General features: G+C 49.0%; 1 long non-coding RNA gene across 1 annotated transcript; it reads left to right on the top strand.

The window, feature by feature from the left end:
- The first annotated feature begins 2574 nt into the window (after positions 1–2574).
- Positions 2575–7932, top strand: LOC132660062 (uncharacterized). Its single transcript, XR_009601251.1, has 2 exons — positions 2575–2668; positions 3604–7932. It is a non-coding gene; the product is annotated as an uncharacterized LOC132660062 (long non-coding RNA).
- Positions 7933–14289: the final 6357 nt, after the last annotated feature.

Raw genomic sequence — 14289 nt, 5'->3', positions numbered from 1 at the left:
CCATAGAAAGAACACAACGACTGGTGCCCAGACACCACACAAAGAGCTGAAGAAATGCCAGCGAAATGGATGTGGCTGCCGATCAACAGCCATCATCCCCTGACAGCAGGTGCAGAGAGGATATGGGCCAGTGGAGCCTCTTTTTGTCATCACATGCAGTAGGTACACAGGGTATGAAACCTGTTTGTCCTGGGAGGAGGGTGCAGAAAGAGGAGAAGGAAAAAGTGACTGGCTCCCTCGGGATCCATAAATCACTGGAACTGAGAGACCATGCCTGGGGAAGTTGGAGACTCGACTTGGCACAGTGCTGGTGGTGAGCCTGGAGGTCATAAATCACCGGGCTCTGCCAACCACAGCCTCTCCCTGTGGCCCCGTACAAAGGCGGTGGTGGTTTTGCTGGCTCTGGGGCAGGTGTCTGCTAGCCGATGGGATGCAGCCCTTGAGTGTGATGGGGGAGAGAGCTGAGTGGCTAGCTGTCCCTGGGAACTTGGCCTGATGGCCTGGAAGAGTTGGAATGTCCTTGGCCAGCTCTTTGTAAGCAGTCAGAGGTGATCAGGAGATGAGTCTCATGATCAGATGACTTGGGCTTGCCGGGGTATTTTTCCCAGGTTTCGGAATCATCTGAGGTCACTTGAGTGTCCTTGTTGTCCCTGTTGGGTCCCTCAAGTATAGCTCCCGAGTTCTAATTGTTCAGCTGTGCTGCATTTGTTTAACGCGTGTGCTGAATTCAATGGGCTTGCCAAAGAGGTCGACGTGTCAAAACAGACTTTTAATAGTTTACCTCACCCCATGCATCAGTTAGTGGCTGTACACAAAAAGGGACAGACTGCCAACAGCGGTTGTGCCCCTCCCTACCCTCCCAGATGGGCTACGTGTATCCCTGCTCGTACACCTGTGATGGTCCTGCCATCTGGCAAACACTTAACAATGCTTCAAGGCCCTGCTCAAATGTCCTGTCTCTGGGAAGCCTTATGTGACATCTCCCCCCATCAGACACTAGAGGATTCACAAGAGTCCTTTTTTCCTTCACTTGCTTCATAAATGATTCTTGAGCCCCTACTATGTGCCAGATGCTGTTCACTCGAGAGAAAATAAGATGGATGCGGCCTCTGTTGGAGCTTATTCTGTTGTGGACTTAAGAGATAATAACGTTTAAATAAATGAAATAGTCACACCTGGTAAGTGCTTTAAAGGAAATAAACAAGAAGCTTAAAGCAAATGTCAAGAAATAAAATGGAGAAGTTGCCACAGGCTAGGCAATGAAGGTCTCTGTGAGGAATGATAGTCAGCGGAAGCTGGAAGATGAGGAGGGGCCAGCAGGGGGTGAGGTGTGCAGAGAAGGCAGGTGAGCAAGGACAGAGACCCCACAATAGAAAAGAGTGAGGTGAAGGGCACACAGGACCAGGAGTCATACGACGGAGGCGGGCAGTGCATGCTCAGGGGCCTTCAATCATGTAGTATTTCACCCTTTCTTGGCAGGTGTTCTGCTCCACGGTTACCACTGGTTTATTTCCCTGTCTTCCAAGCTGAGTGAGGGCCCTTCAATGGCAGGGCTGTGTCTTGCTCATGATTATATCTTTGGCACTACCACATTCAAGGTATCATGGAGGGATGAGATGGGCAGCTGGGCCTTGACCGCCTGAGTAGGTTTCATACCTGTCTACCCTTCCCCCTCCCTCTCCTTCCAAGGGTGAGGAAGAAGCCCCTACTGGAGGAAGTGGATGCAGAGCCAAGTGGCCAAAGTAACTGACCTGGCCTTTGTCCTGAGATGACCCTGGCAACTGAGACACGAAGTCCACAGCCCTGGAACTTCTGCAGGCTCCGAGAGCCTTTCCAGCTGCTGGCGGCACCAAAGGTTCTCAGCAAGACTCCTTTTATGGACTCATCCCTGTCTTGAATTCATGCCTGAACTTCGTGATCAGTTCCTGCCTATTGTTTCAGAATTGTTCTATATGATATCTGGTACAAATGAAGCAAAATATGCACATCAACACACAATTTGATTGTGGTAGCAGGTCTTCCCAGGTGGTGCAGTGGTAAAGAGGAGGATTTCTTATCACAGGGATGCTTTTCTGTTCCAGTTCAACACATGCTCCCATACCAAGCATAGGGATGTCAAGAAGAAGAATTTAGCCCCTGCCTTCAGGAATTTACAGGCTAGTTAGGAAAGAAAGGACTCATAAACAAGTAAATACCAGAAAATGTGTTAACTGCTATGCTCTGAGCATCAGTTCAGTTACAGATAAGGGGATCAGTCTTACCTGGGGTGGAAAGAGATGGTAGGGGGCGCTGAAAAGGTTACCATTTGGGAGAAAGAAAGTATACACTGACCAAGCAAGGACACTGCAGGCAGAAGGAGCAAAATGAGCAAGGGGCAAGGAGGTCAGAAAGGGTACACTGTACTCACTGTGAGTGAATCCGGCTAGGTTTGAGAGCTGGAGGCTAGGGGAGAGAGGAGGAGGGCAGAGGAGGGTTAGAGGGAGATATGTATGCTGGGTTGAAGAGCTTGGATTTGATCCTTCTGGCACAGAAAGCTCCTGAAGAGCTTAAAGTAGGGCAGAAGGCAGAGAGGTCATACTCACACTGGGGAAAAACTGCTGGGGTGGCAGTGTGGAAATCGGACGGGAGCAGATCAAGCCAGGAGACCAGGAAATCAGTCCAGGCACAAGTGAGAGTTCTCACTGGGTTGTAGCCAAGGGCTGAAAGAGAAGGAAGATTCTGGAGGAGCTGGAATTCCTAGACCTGAACGCTGCTCCAGAGATGGGGAAGGAGTTAGACTCCCAGGGTTCCCTGGGGGAGGAAGATGGCACTGAGGCAGAATGCAAGGAGAGGAATCGATCTGGTGGGAATTCATCCTGTTTTGGACAGCTTCAGTTTGATGTACTCAGCACCAGTTAGACTTGAGCAACTGGGGTTCCTGCCTTCAACCCTACCCTTTAAGGGCCCCATTTTCACCTTCCTGGGTCACACCACTTTCCATGAGGCAATAAAAAGTCTGTGTGACCAAGAGGATGTGTCCACCTAGATTCAGTGACACCCATCACCCCATCCCGCCACCTCTAAGCTTGTTCTAGGGAACTGGAACCTGGAAATTCCAGGTCCAAATGGCCTCAGCCTGTGCATTCTTCCCAGGTCTGACCTCCAAAGGGTAGCCCATGTGCACTCTCCTGGCCCCAGGCAGTGGCCAAGTGGTGGTGATTTGGTGGGATGGAGAGCCAGAGCTAGGGCTGGGGTGTCATAAAGTGTGTGTGTGGAGGACCCTCACTGTGTGGACAGAGGTGGATTTGCCAGAGAAGGACTCTCCATTTTTCCCCCACAAATGTCAGGAATGGGCCTGGAGGTGACCTGTGAAGTTGTTTTCCTGTTTGTTTGGGTTTTTTGGTATGGATCATTTTTAAAGTCTTTATTGAATCTGTTACAATATTGTTCCTGTTTTAACTTTTGGATTTTCAGGCATGAGGCATATAGGATCTTAGATCCCCAACCAGGGATCGAACCAGCACTCCCTGCAGTGGAAGGTGAAATCCTAAGAATTAGACCACCTGGGAAGGCCCCTGGGGTTGTTTCCTTACTGTTCTGAAATTTCTTTTCTGCACTTCCCAGGTGGTGCTACGGTTGAAGAATCTGCCTGCCAAAACAGGAGATATGAGATGTGGTTTCGATTCCTGAGTTGGGAAGATCTCCTGGAGGAGGAAATGGCAGCCCACTCCCAGTATCCTTGCCTGGAGAATCCCATGGAGGAGCCTGGTGGGCTGCAGCCCATGGTGTTGCAGAGAGTCAAACACGACTGAAGCAACCTAACATGCACAATCCCACCTCTGAGCACAGAACAGTGAGGAAGGGACTGCATGAGTTTGTCCAACTCCTGTGTCTCCAGAGAGACAAAGACACACCTAGATGCCCAACAGGTGGCATAAAAGACAAAGAGAGGGTCCCTTCTCCTTCCAGTCTGTGGTCCTAACCCAGGCTTCTCTGCAGAGTCTTTTTTTGTTAGTTTCTTTCACAGAAACCAGTAGGTCCCTCCCAGCCCTCTGCTCCGATTACAGTCCTGCGTCTTCTCCTGGGGAGCGGCCATCTGGATGATATTCTGTGTCTGGCCACCTCATCAACTCATCATCTTTTTAATAACCTCATGGGAAAGCATATTCTTTCACATTTGCCTCTTCATTTCTCCTTCCTCCAGCAATTTCTTCTCTCTCTCTCCTTCTGTCTCTGAAACCTTATTATTGGTGCTTTACAGAACACACTGAGCTATAGATCGCCTGAAGAGCATGCACTGTAAACACACATGGCCCTATCTCTGAATTGTCCAGGTCTGGTCCAGCTGTGCAACATCACCCGTCCAGCTGTTTACTTGTGCAGCAGCCCAGCAGCCCAGTGATGTGGGACCCGGCTTCAAAGCTACTCTGTTAGCGGAGTGGAGCCAGGAGCTCCATGGGCACAGTTCACCTTAGATCACCATGAAGAACCGGAGCAGCCCAGGTCAATGGCCCAGGCCCAGGCCCCTGGCAAGGCGAGCAGAGCCCTGCTGCAACCTAAGGGAGGGGCAGGGGGTGACTTCAGGCCGTAGGGAGTTGCCTGACATCTGTGTCCCTAGGGTGTTTCATAAGCCCAGCCAGCTCCTCAGCATTGTTTCAGGGGAAGATGGGCTCCTGTCGCTTTATCACCCTATCACTTTTCCTGGAAATAACTCCTGCCCTGGTGGGAACCTTGTTCCACATGAAGGTGTGGAGATGATGCACTTATCAAAAAAAAGTCAACTCTGACCTAAAAGAAAATGGTGCATGGTCTGCCTTCCACTAGAGCCCTTTGCAGTTCCTTTTAATTAGCTAACACTGTGTTCTCCTCAGGTGCAGAGAGCCTGGATCCCTCTGTCAACAGCTCTATCTATAGCGGCCCAGGGCCGAGCCCAGCCTTCACCCCAGGCCCCTCTGCCTGTGCAGCGCTCACTGACCCCAGGGCTCAGCTGTGAGAATCAATCATCTTCCAGAACTCATCATTCAGCAGCTGCAGGGCCTCAGCTATTTTTATCGCCCCGGGAAGCCAGCAGCCAAGGACGTGCCGAGCTACCTTTGCAGGAGGTATTGCTGCAGAAAGGAGCTGCGGGTTGCCAGGGCAGCTGATCCTCTGCCTCAAGGTTAAATCCAAAGGGCCTGACCTGGAACAGAAGAGCACTTGACCTTCCTCCGCCCTGCAACAGCCAAGCCTTATGCTTGGGCAGCTGATATCCCAAGGTGGGGACGGGTCCAGGGACACTGTGGAAGGACTTGGGGCAGGAGGGGGACATGGGTATGCCTGGGCGCAACAGAGGTATCAGAGATCACAGCATCTCTGGCAGTTGGCCTCCATCACCTGCATGGTCCTAGCCAACCACCAACACTTATGGGGCCCTATACTGAGCCCGGCAATTCAGGGTCTGCCCCCAGGGTCGTCCAGGGTCTAGAGAGGCTGAATCACGCAGAGCAGCACGAAACCCAGGCTGCCCATTACCCCCATCCCTCTGCCAGCCTGAGTTTACAAATCTCTTCCTGCTTGGCTCCCAGCAGAGGAACCTGTATGGTGGGCGTTAAGAGCAGGGTGACGCAAAGCATTTTATATTTGTAAAGGTTCATCCGATACCCTAAACAAGCCCCTTCAGCACAGTCCTCTGAGGTAAGTCAGTATTTTTAGTCTGTTTAAAAATAGGCTGGATGGCCAGTGTCTCGGCTGCCTGTGTACACATGTGCTCTGCTAAGTGGGAAAAGTGCAACTTAACCACTGTCCTAACTGTGAAGGGGGGAAGGGCTCAGATTCCCCGGATCTCTCTCACCTCCAGAAAGGAAAGAAAGGGGTATGGGAAGGAAAGATGAGCTCCAAGGCTCTGTTGGCAGCCCTCTGACCTCAGGGGAAGGGAAAGCAGAGCCCTTGAAACACTCTATGGGAAGGATGGGCAATGGGGGAGCTGATGCTCTTGATCATGTTTAAGCTCCAATGAGGGAGAAAGAAATGAGTTTGGTGGGTCTAGACCTTGTTTCCCCCTGAGTCAGGAAGAAGGTGGAGTGCCCAGTGCCTTCCTTCTCTGTTGAGGAATGGCTAGGAAGCCTGGCCAAGAGCAGCATACCCAAGGTGGACAGGGAGCTGCCCAGGGAATGTTACCTCTCCAAGGGAAGGGGGCAGGGGCAAGGGCCTGCTCGGGTTACCCAAGGAAGTGGGTGTCCTCGCCTGGGTGAGGCAGTGGCACTAGAGGTCCTGAGAGGTTTGTGGACCCACCCTGGGGTCCTGGAGTCCAGCCAGGCCAAGAACTCCCTCCATGCCTCAGGCTCTCTGAGGCGCTGAGTGACCAGGCATTTTGCTGCCCTGAAATAATCTCTAACACAGCCAGTGCCAAATTAGCAAATCATTTAAAGAATCATGTTACTTGACACTCTCCTTTAGAGCTGGGGAGTATGCAAATTGACCTAACCTTTCTGGAGGACAATCTGGCAATTAGTATTAGACCTTAAGAATATTCACACCCCTTTGAGCTCATTACTTCTGCTTTATAAATTTCCCCAAAGCAAAGACTGCCCCACCATAGCAGACTAGTGAAATGAATGTGTCTGTTTAATGAAGTACTGTGTCATTAAGGGTTTAGTGACAGAGAAAGTGTTAAAAATGTAATGGTCAATTTAAAAAAGCAGAATAAAGATGTATAGAGAGTATGATCTTAAGATTTTTGTTATTTTAACAGTTACTGGAAGAAGAAAGGTTCTTGTTTAAGAAAATTCATTCACAAACCCCTTGTATTAGGAAAGAGCACTTGAGGGTCTGTTGTTGAAAGGTGCAAAACAACAGGAGGTTTTGGGGGCTATGTTGGCTTGCGGGGGAGAAGGGGGTATGGAACCAAAGGTGGAGGAGAGAGCTGAAGATATGAGTCCCAGATCCCCAGAGTCAGACATTCCCCACAGGGCTGGGGGGTAGGGGGTGGGGGTGCGGGAGGGTGGTGTTGGGCTGCCTGCAGGGCACAAAGATGACTGGCACTCCATTTGTAGGTGCTACTATGGCTGCAAGCTGAACTCTAACTCTGCCCCACCTGCCAGTTTCAGTAAAGTCCATTTTCACAATAAACGCTTTGTGTGAGCGGACGTTTGGGATGGAAATCCAAAGAAAGACTTTGTATTCATCTAGGTCCATGAAATGCAGAACAACGCAGTTAAAATGGCTGTAGAAACAGATGCTTGGAAATCTGAGGTGATCCAGAGGCCATGAGACTCCTGGAATTTCCAGAACACCAGGAAAGCCTTCGGGCTTCTGGAGAACATGCAGCAGGCTTGAGCCTCATCAGAAACATGAGGGGCTGTGAAATCCTTGTGGGTGACTGACTGCATGAAGATGTACATATACACACGCACACACAGGACTGAAAGAAGCAGGACCAGCATTTCAACAGTGGTTACCCTCGAGTACAGGGATTATGATGGTATTTATTTTCTTTTTTATATGGTTTAGAATTTTCCAACTCTGGTACAATATATGTATATTTTGTAACTAAAAAAATGTAGATACAAAGCACCGCCACTGCAAATGGCAAGTGGAGTGTCTGTGTTTCTCTGTGGGTGCTCTGCCTCTGGGCTGATGAGAAGCCAGGAGGACCCAGACCCAGATCCTGCCACAGACACCAAGTCTGCCTGGAACTCTGTGAAGTGCTGGGTGCGGGGGCAGGGCCCTGCTCACTACAACACAGCAGAGCCCACTAAAGCCCCCATGCTGGAGCCCTGGGATGCGCCGTATGTGTTCCAGTCTCGGCCACAGCTCACATCATCAGGGCTGTGAAAGGGAACCTATTTCCCTGCAAATTGAGGCACAATTACCACTGTTGGAAGGATATAATCAACCATGTCTCCTGGTGTCTCTGCCTTCCTTTGATCTCTGTTTATATGTATCTTCTAAAAGCTTGCAAGTAAAATATTCCACTGATTTTTTTCTTTGAATTTTTCTTCTCCTTATAATAGACGAGAAGCCTAAACTGCTGGATTAGTTTTCTTTTCTCTGTTCTTTTATTAAAGGGAAACTGCAGATAGTAAATGGAGATGAAAAGAAAACCAACCCATATGCTCACAGTACCTTTGGGTGGACAAGGCAACTATTTCTGTCTCAGATGATAATATGTTTACACCATCGCACTTAGAACTTCTCTACCATTTCCTGTGTGGGGATGCAGAAATGCTTCATTGTCCAACCATTAATTCTCAAACCACTCTAAGGAAAAAAGAGGAAGCTGGGGGAAATTAATTGCAGTGTCCTTTCTCTGGATGGCACCCTCAAACTTTTTTGACTATGGCCAACTTAGACCTGGCAGAAGTCCTCACAGACCCTCTGCCTGTTCCCCCTTTTGAGAAGAAAAAATGCAAAACTCAGTAATGATTTAAAAAAATTAGAGGAATAAACAAGAATTTTTCATTCACTTTGTAAAAACATTATAAACTTGAACACATGAGTTTATACTATACTATATATAATACCTATTTCTCATGCATCTTTATTTTATAATTTAATATGTAAGTATTTCACATTGCATTATATTTTATACTATGAAGAAATGTAGTTCAGAAGCTTAGTAGTGCTTAATGGTTCTTAGTAGGCTTCAAGTAAATAACCTTTGGTAGTCTATAGTAATGCAAGTCTGTAGAACTGGGCACCATTTCATGAAAGAAATTACATTTTGGATTTCATAATCTCTTCCTGGCTCTTCTCTCGAGAAGGCCTTGGACCAACCCTCCCTGAGTAATAGCAGTATAGGCACTTTGTGCATAAACCATTTTTGTTGGAAAATGATGCCTAAGCACAGGGGTGCTCTCATTGGTAGAAAATAGACACTTATTTCTAACCAGTTTTTCTTTTCACTTCCTCTAAGGGCATGGCAACCCACTCTAGTATTCTTGACTGGAGAATCCCATGGATAGAGAAACCTGGTGGGCTACAGTCCACAGGATTGCAAAGAGTTGGACATGACTGAGCAACTAATACTTAAGGCAACAATCTCTTTCCAGACCCTGAAGTGCTTTTTCCCAACCAATGATATTAGGATAGTGGGGAGACCTGAGCATCGAAAAGACAGAATTATTTTACCAACTTCTTCCTCCAAAGCCAAGACACAATCCCTCCCCACAGGTGGGGGGAGTGCCTTCCAGTTAGGATCTAGAGTGTGGAGTCAGAAGAAAGGCGCAGAGAAACAGAGTTTGAAGAAAGACCAAACCATGTTTACCAGGTGGTGCTGGTGGAAAAGAACACGCCCAATGAGGGCGATGTAACAGATGTGGGTTCAATCTCCGGGTCGGGCAGATCCCCTGGAGGAGGGCATGGCAACTCAATCCAGTATTCTTGCCTGGGAAATCTCATGGACAGAGGAGCCTGGTGGGCTACGGTCCATAGTGTCACAAAGAGTCAGACACAACTGAAGTGACTTAGTATGAGGCACAGAGAGAAAAAGACAAGATGAATGAAGGCAACAGGTGCAACCTCAGAGGACACCTCCCATCATAGCAAAAGCCAGCATCAGGGAACAATCAACCATCATAATCTTTCAATGGGTAAAGCTGATCCCCACGGTCCATAGACACACAGAGCATAGCAAATAGAACTGCATTTAAGCACTTCCATCCTGAGCGCCTGGCAAACTTCTACTTCCTTTCTGTTCTTTTCCTTCTAGAATTCATTTTGGATGCAGATACATTCTCTTAGATACAATGAAAGCTCTAAGAAAAAGTTTGGGAGGGCCCCCAACCCTGTTAACTTTAAAAGGAACCCCAGCAGAAAGGAATTTGTTCCTTTTAAAATTTCTCTAAAATTGGGTGTCTTTGGAAGGAAAGTTATGACCAACCTAGACAGCATATTAAAAAGCAGAGATATCACTTTGCCAACAAAGGTCTGTCTAGTCAAGGCTATGGTTTTTCCAGTGGTCATATATGGATGTGAGAGTTGGACTGTGAAGAAAGCTGAGTGCTGAAGAACTGATGCTTTTAAACTATGGTGCTGGAAAAGACTCTTGCGAGTCCCTTGGACTGCAAGGAGATCCAACCAGTCCATCCTAAAGGAGACCAGTCCTGGGTGTTCACTGGAAGGACTGATGTTGAGGCTGAAACTCCAATACTTTGGCCACCTTGTGTGAAGAGTTGACTCACTGGAAAAGACCTTGATGCTGGGAGGGATTGGGGGCAGGAGGAGAAGGGGACAACAGAGGATGAGATGGCTGGATGGCATCACCAACTTGAGACACATGAGTTTGGGTGAACTCCAGGAGCTGGTGATAGACAGGGAGGCCTGGCGTGCTGTGATTCATGGGGTCACAAAGAGTCGGACACGACTGAGCGACTGAACTGAACTGAAGAAGAGCAGATTCTATCGTTTTAGGACAATTTAAGACTCATGGCAGCACTGATCCTCTGTTTTTACAGATGAAGAGAGATTGAGAAATAAGTTTAGGGTACACAGGTATAAGTGGCAGACACGGGCCTGGCATTCAGCTCTGATTCCAGAGACTGGATGCACTCCTCTGCAGGGTGGATTCCCTGAGCTGGTAATCAAGCATAGCTCTTCTTGGGGACATGGAGAAGAGTGTGGGAAAGGTAGATGTGGAGGGGCTGGAGGAAGCAGTGGGGTTGGGAGGGCCATGAGCCACCATAAGGGAGTGTGTTCAAGCAGCACATGAGTGGCAGGCACCCTCGGTGGCCCTGTCCCCATGCCAAGCCCTGGGGGAGGGCACCAAGAAACCAGCAGAGGTGGGCCCTGCCCACGTTAGTGAGGCCAGATGAGTGAGGTCAGAGGGCACATGAAGGGCTGAATAGGGGAATCTCAGGACTCAGTCCTGCTGGAGGACACGTGACCTGGTAAGGAAATGCGTGAGAACGAGGTTAACAGCAGGCACACTTGTCAGTACAGGTCATACGCTGCCATTCACTTAAACAACTTAGACATCCAGGGATGCTTTGCATCAAGGCTGGACACAGATTTATTTCCTTGAGTGAAAAACATGACCTGCATGTTGACTTCAGGGGCTAGTTTTCTCTGTACTATCAAAGTATAAATATCAGAAAAATTTTAAGTGAGATCATTAAGACAAAGGAACCCAAACCTCTGGTACCACCCAACATGCAAGCATCTCAAGGCCAGGTCTCCTGGGTCTCTGTCCCAGGCCTCTGGTTGGTCCCTGAAACAGCTCAGTCAGTCTACACCTGGCCCCACCTCCCCCACCCCCACCTCTCCACCTTGGCCCCTGCCCCTTGCAGACCCCCAGGGTTCTCTTTGCTGTATACAGTGCTGCCATCAGCCCACTCCCCTTGAGGGGGTCCCATCATACATCCTCCAGAGGCCTGTCCTGGCTCCTCAGGAAGCACCCTGGCAGAGACCAAGGTATTTCCTAAGCTGGGCATCATTCTGGTTTTTGCTGTCTTCCATGGTAGCTAAACATCACTCTGTGTGCAATTAAGAGATCTGATGAATTCTCCCTCACTTTTTATATTCTACAAGGAGTGGGCAACGTCCCTGTGCTCTGGAGACCTCTGTGAACTTGGTCTGGGCTTGCCCACACACAAATGGAAGTGCCTAGATGGAACCAAGGCCAGTGGAATGGGTTTGGCTAAGCCCCAAAGAAAATAAGACAATTCAACCCCAAGGAGGCAGACAGTCCTGATTCCGGGCACACGAGGTAAACGCCGAATGGAAATCCAACTGCCGCAGAGAGTGATTGCTCAGATGGAGCAAATGTGCTGTGAAACCAGCCCTTGGAAAGTCATCTGGAGCTCATCTCAGTGAAATCCAAAAACAATAACTGACTCCCCAGCTGCCCCAGAGGGACCTTCAGGAGCTCCCCTTGTCAGAAGCCCGGAAAGCCTCGGCAGGGGCGAAGCCCTGGGTCTCTGACTCTGCCCTTGTTTATTTACAAACCTGCTTTTCTTTCCCACCTCAGTTCAGCCCTCAGCTTTGCCCCCTGGGGAGCCCAGGGCATCTATCATGCCTCCCACTGGGCTGGCGCAGACACACGCATTAAAGAGACAGTTAACTCCCTGGCAAAGAGATTCTCATGTGCGCCCCCGAAGCATTCCTGCTCGTGATTGATAGAAGGTGGGCAGACCCAAGACCCTCCTCGGGGCCACTGCAACAAAAGTCAGAGGGGAGGAGAACCTGAAGGGAGTTGCTCAGATTTCCTAGAGAAGAGAACAACCCTTCAGGTTGGGCTTTGCCCATCAAGTGCATATCCTAAAATATCAGAGAAGTGGCTCTGGTCCCTGATCCCTATTTCATGCTTGTAAAGTGGCCTGAACTCATCTACATTCCTAGAGGCATCAGGAGTTACCCCAGGAAAGTCTGCAACCCCCCAGCCAGGTCCCCACCAGCCACCCTGCCAGGAGGGCTCCCAGTCTTAAGCACAGCACAGTGATAGTGACTGCTCCTACAAATGAGGCAGAGCTCTGAGGAATTCAGGGGTTAGTTGCCTTGTGATGGACAGGGTTTTAATATTCACAAAAAGCAGAGCAAAATGGGGGACTTTCCTGAGGACCAATAGCTCCTGCCCCCAAACCTGGCATCTACCCCTGACACCCTCCGAGAGCTCAGAGCCAGCCCCCTCTGGGTCTGTGATCTCACTTGGAAAATTCAGACAGTTGGGCTGAAGCAAAGAAGCTGGAAGCAGTCATGGGAAGGAGGGGAGAATGTTTGTAAGCTGCTTAGCAGATGAAAGTGACAATGTGTCAAAATTTCCAAGCTGGTTTCCAAACATTCTGTTAATGGGTCTTCCAGAAGCCTGTCTCCGAACAATCTGAAAGACATTTAGTTCCCAACTTTTTCTGCCACAACATACGGGATGATGACATTCATGTGGGCAATACACCCCCTGGACCAACCCATGCTTGTGCCCAGTTTCCAGCACCTGGCCATCCCCTACCCTCCCCATCCACCCACAGAAACAAACTGGGATAACAATAAGTATTATGGGGTAATCAAGAAACCACTGTAGTTAAAAAGAAGTTAGTGAACAAATCATTTACACGCTTGATACTGTACCAGAAGGGGCAGATGACAGTTGTCCACATCTGGACCATGATGAGAAGGAGATCTGGGACCAGCACCCAGTTTCTTGAGGGTTTGTGTTGGACCTTGAGCAGCAGGCCCAGCTACCCTGATTTCAGGGCCTGGTGTGGGGGACTGGCCATCACTCCATACCAGCATATCCAGCCTTTCAGAAGCAGTTCCTGGGGCTGGTGTGGCCTAACACATGAGCAACTTAGCTTTCTACAACCCCACGCTGTGGACTGAGAATTTCCATGTCTGGCAGAGCTGGGGTAACTAAAGTATATTTACAGCATCACAATGATCATGCTTATGATCTCATGGCCCAAAGGAAGGCATGAGACCTGGCTCCTGGGCCATTTAAGAGAGAGGGTGAGGCTGAGGGAGATGGGCAAACAACGCCCATGAGAATTCCCGGCAAATGGGCTGGAAGGACTCTCTCAGCATCTAGGATCTGCTTCCTTTGTTCTACATCTTGGACCTCCAACAACCTGGTAACTTCTATCCCATTCTGTTCTGCCCCCAACAGAGAATGCAGCTCAAAGTACATGTTTCAGGGCTGTGAACTGAAGCACGAGCTGGTCATACCATACACCACCTGCCTTCACCACCACTCCCCACCAGACGCTGTTCTCGAACAACGGCCAGAGGTTCTGGTGAACTGTCATCTAGACGGCAGCTGCCTACACCCATCAGAACCCACCACGGGCCTCCAGGCCAGGCCAGCATTCTCTCAAGGAGAGAACTGCACATAAGCGCAATTGAAACTAGAATGGATGTTCCTCAGAAAGTCTAAATATGGGTCCCGCCCTCTCTTTTAAACATTTCTTAAGTTGTGACTGCAGCCATGAAATTAAAAGACACTTGTTCCTTGGAAGAAAAGCTTTGACAAACCTAGACAGCATACTAAAAAGCAGAGACATCACTTTGCAGACAAAGCTATGGTTTTTTTTTCAGTAGTCATGTATGGATGTGAGAGTTGGACCATAAAGAAGGCTGAGAGTCCAAGAATTGATGCTTTCAAACTGTGGTGCTGGAGAAGACTCTTAAGAATCCCTTAGACAACAAGGAGGTCAAACCAGTCAATCCTAATATTGAAGTTAGCCCTGAATATTCACTGGAAGAACTAATGCTGAAGCTGAATACTCTGGCCACCTGATGAAAAAGCCAACTCACTGGAAAAGACCCTGATGCTGGGAAAGATTGAAGGCAGGAGGAGAAGGGGGCAACAGAGGATGAGACGGTTGGATGGCATCACTGAATCAG

Source organism: Ovis aries, chromosome 7 (assembly GCF_016772045.2).
Source record: "Ovis aries strain OAR_USU_Benz2616 breed Rambouillet chromosome 7, ARS-UI_Ramb_v3.0, whole genome shotgun sequence".
NCBI lineage: Eukaryota > Metazoa > Chordata > Mammalia > Artiodactyla > Bovidae > Ovis > Ovis aries.
Note: the sequence above shows the minus strand (reverse complement) of the source record. Positions and strands in the feature narration are given on the sequence as shown.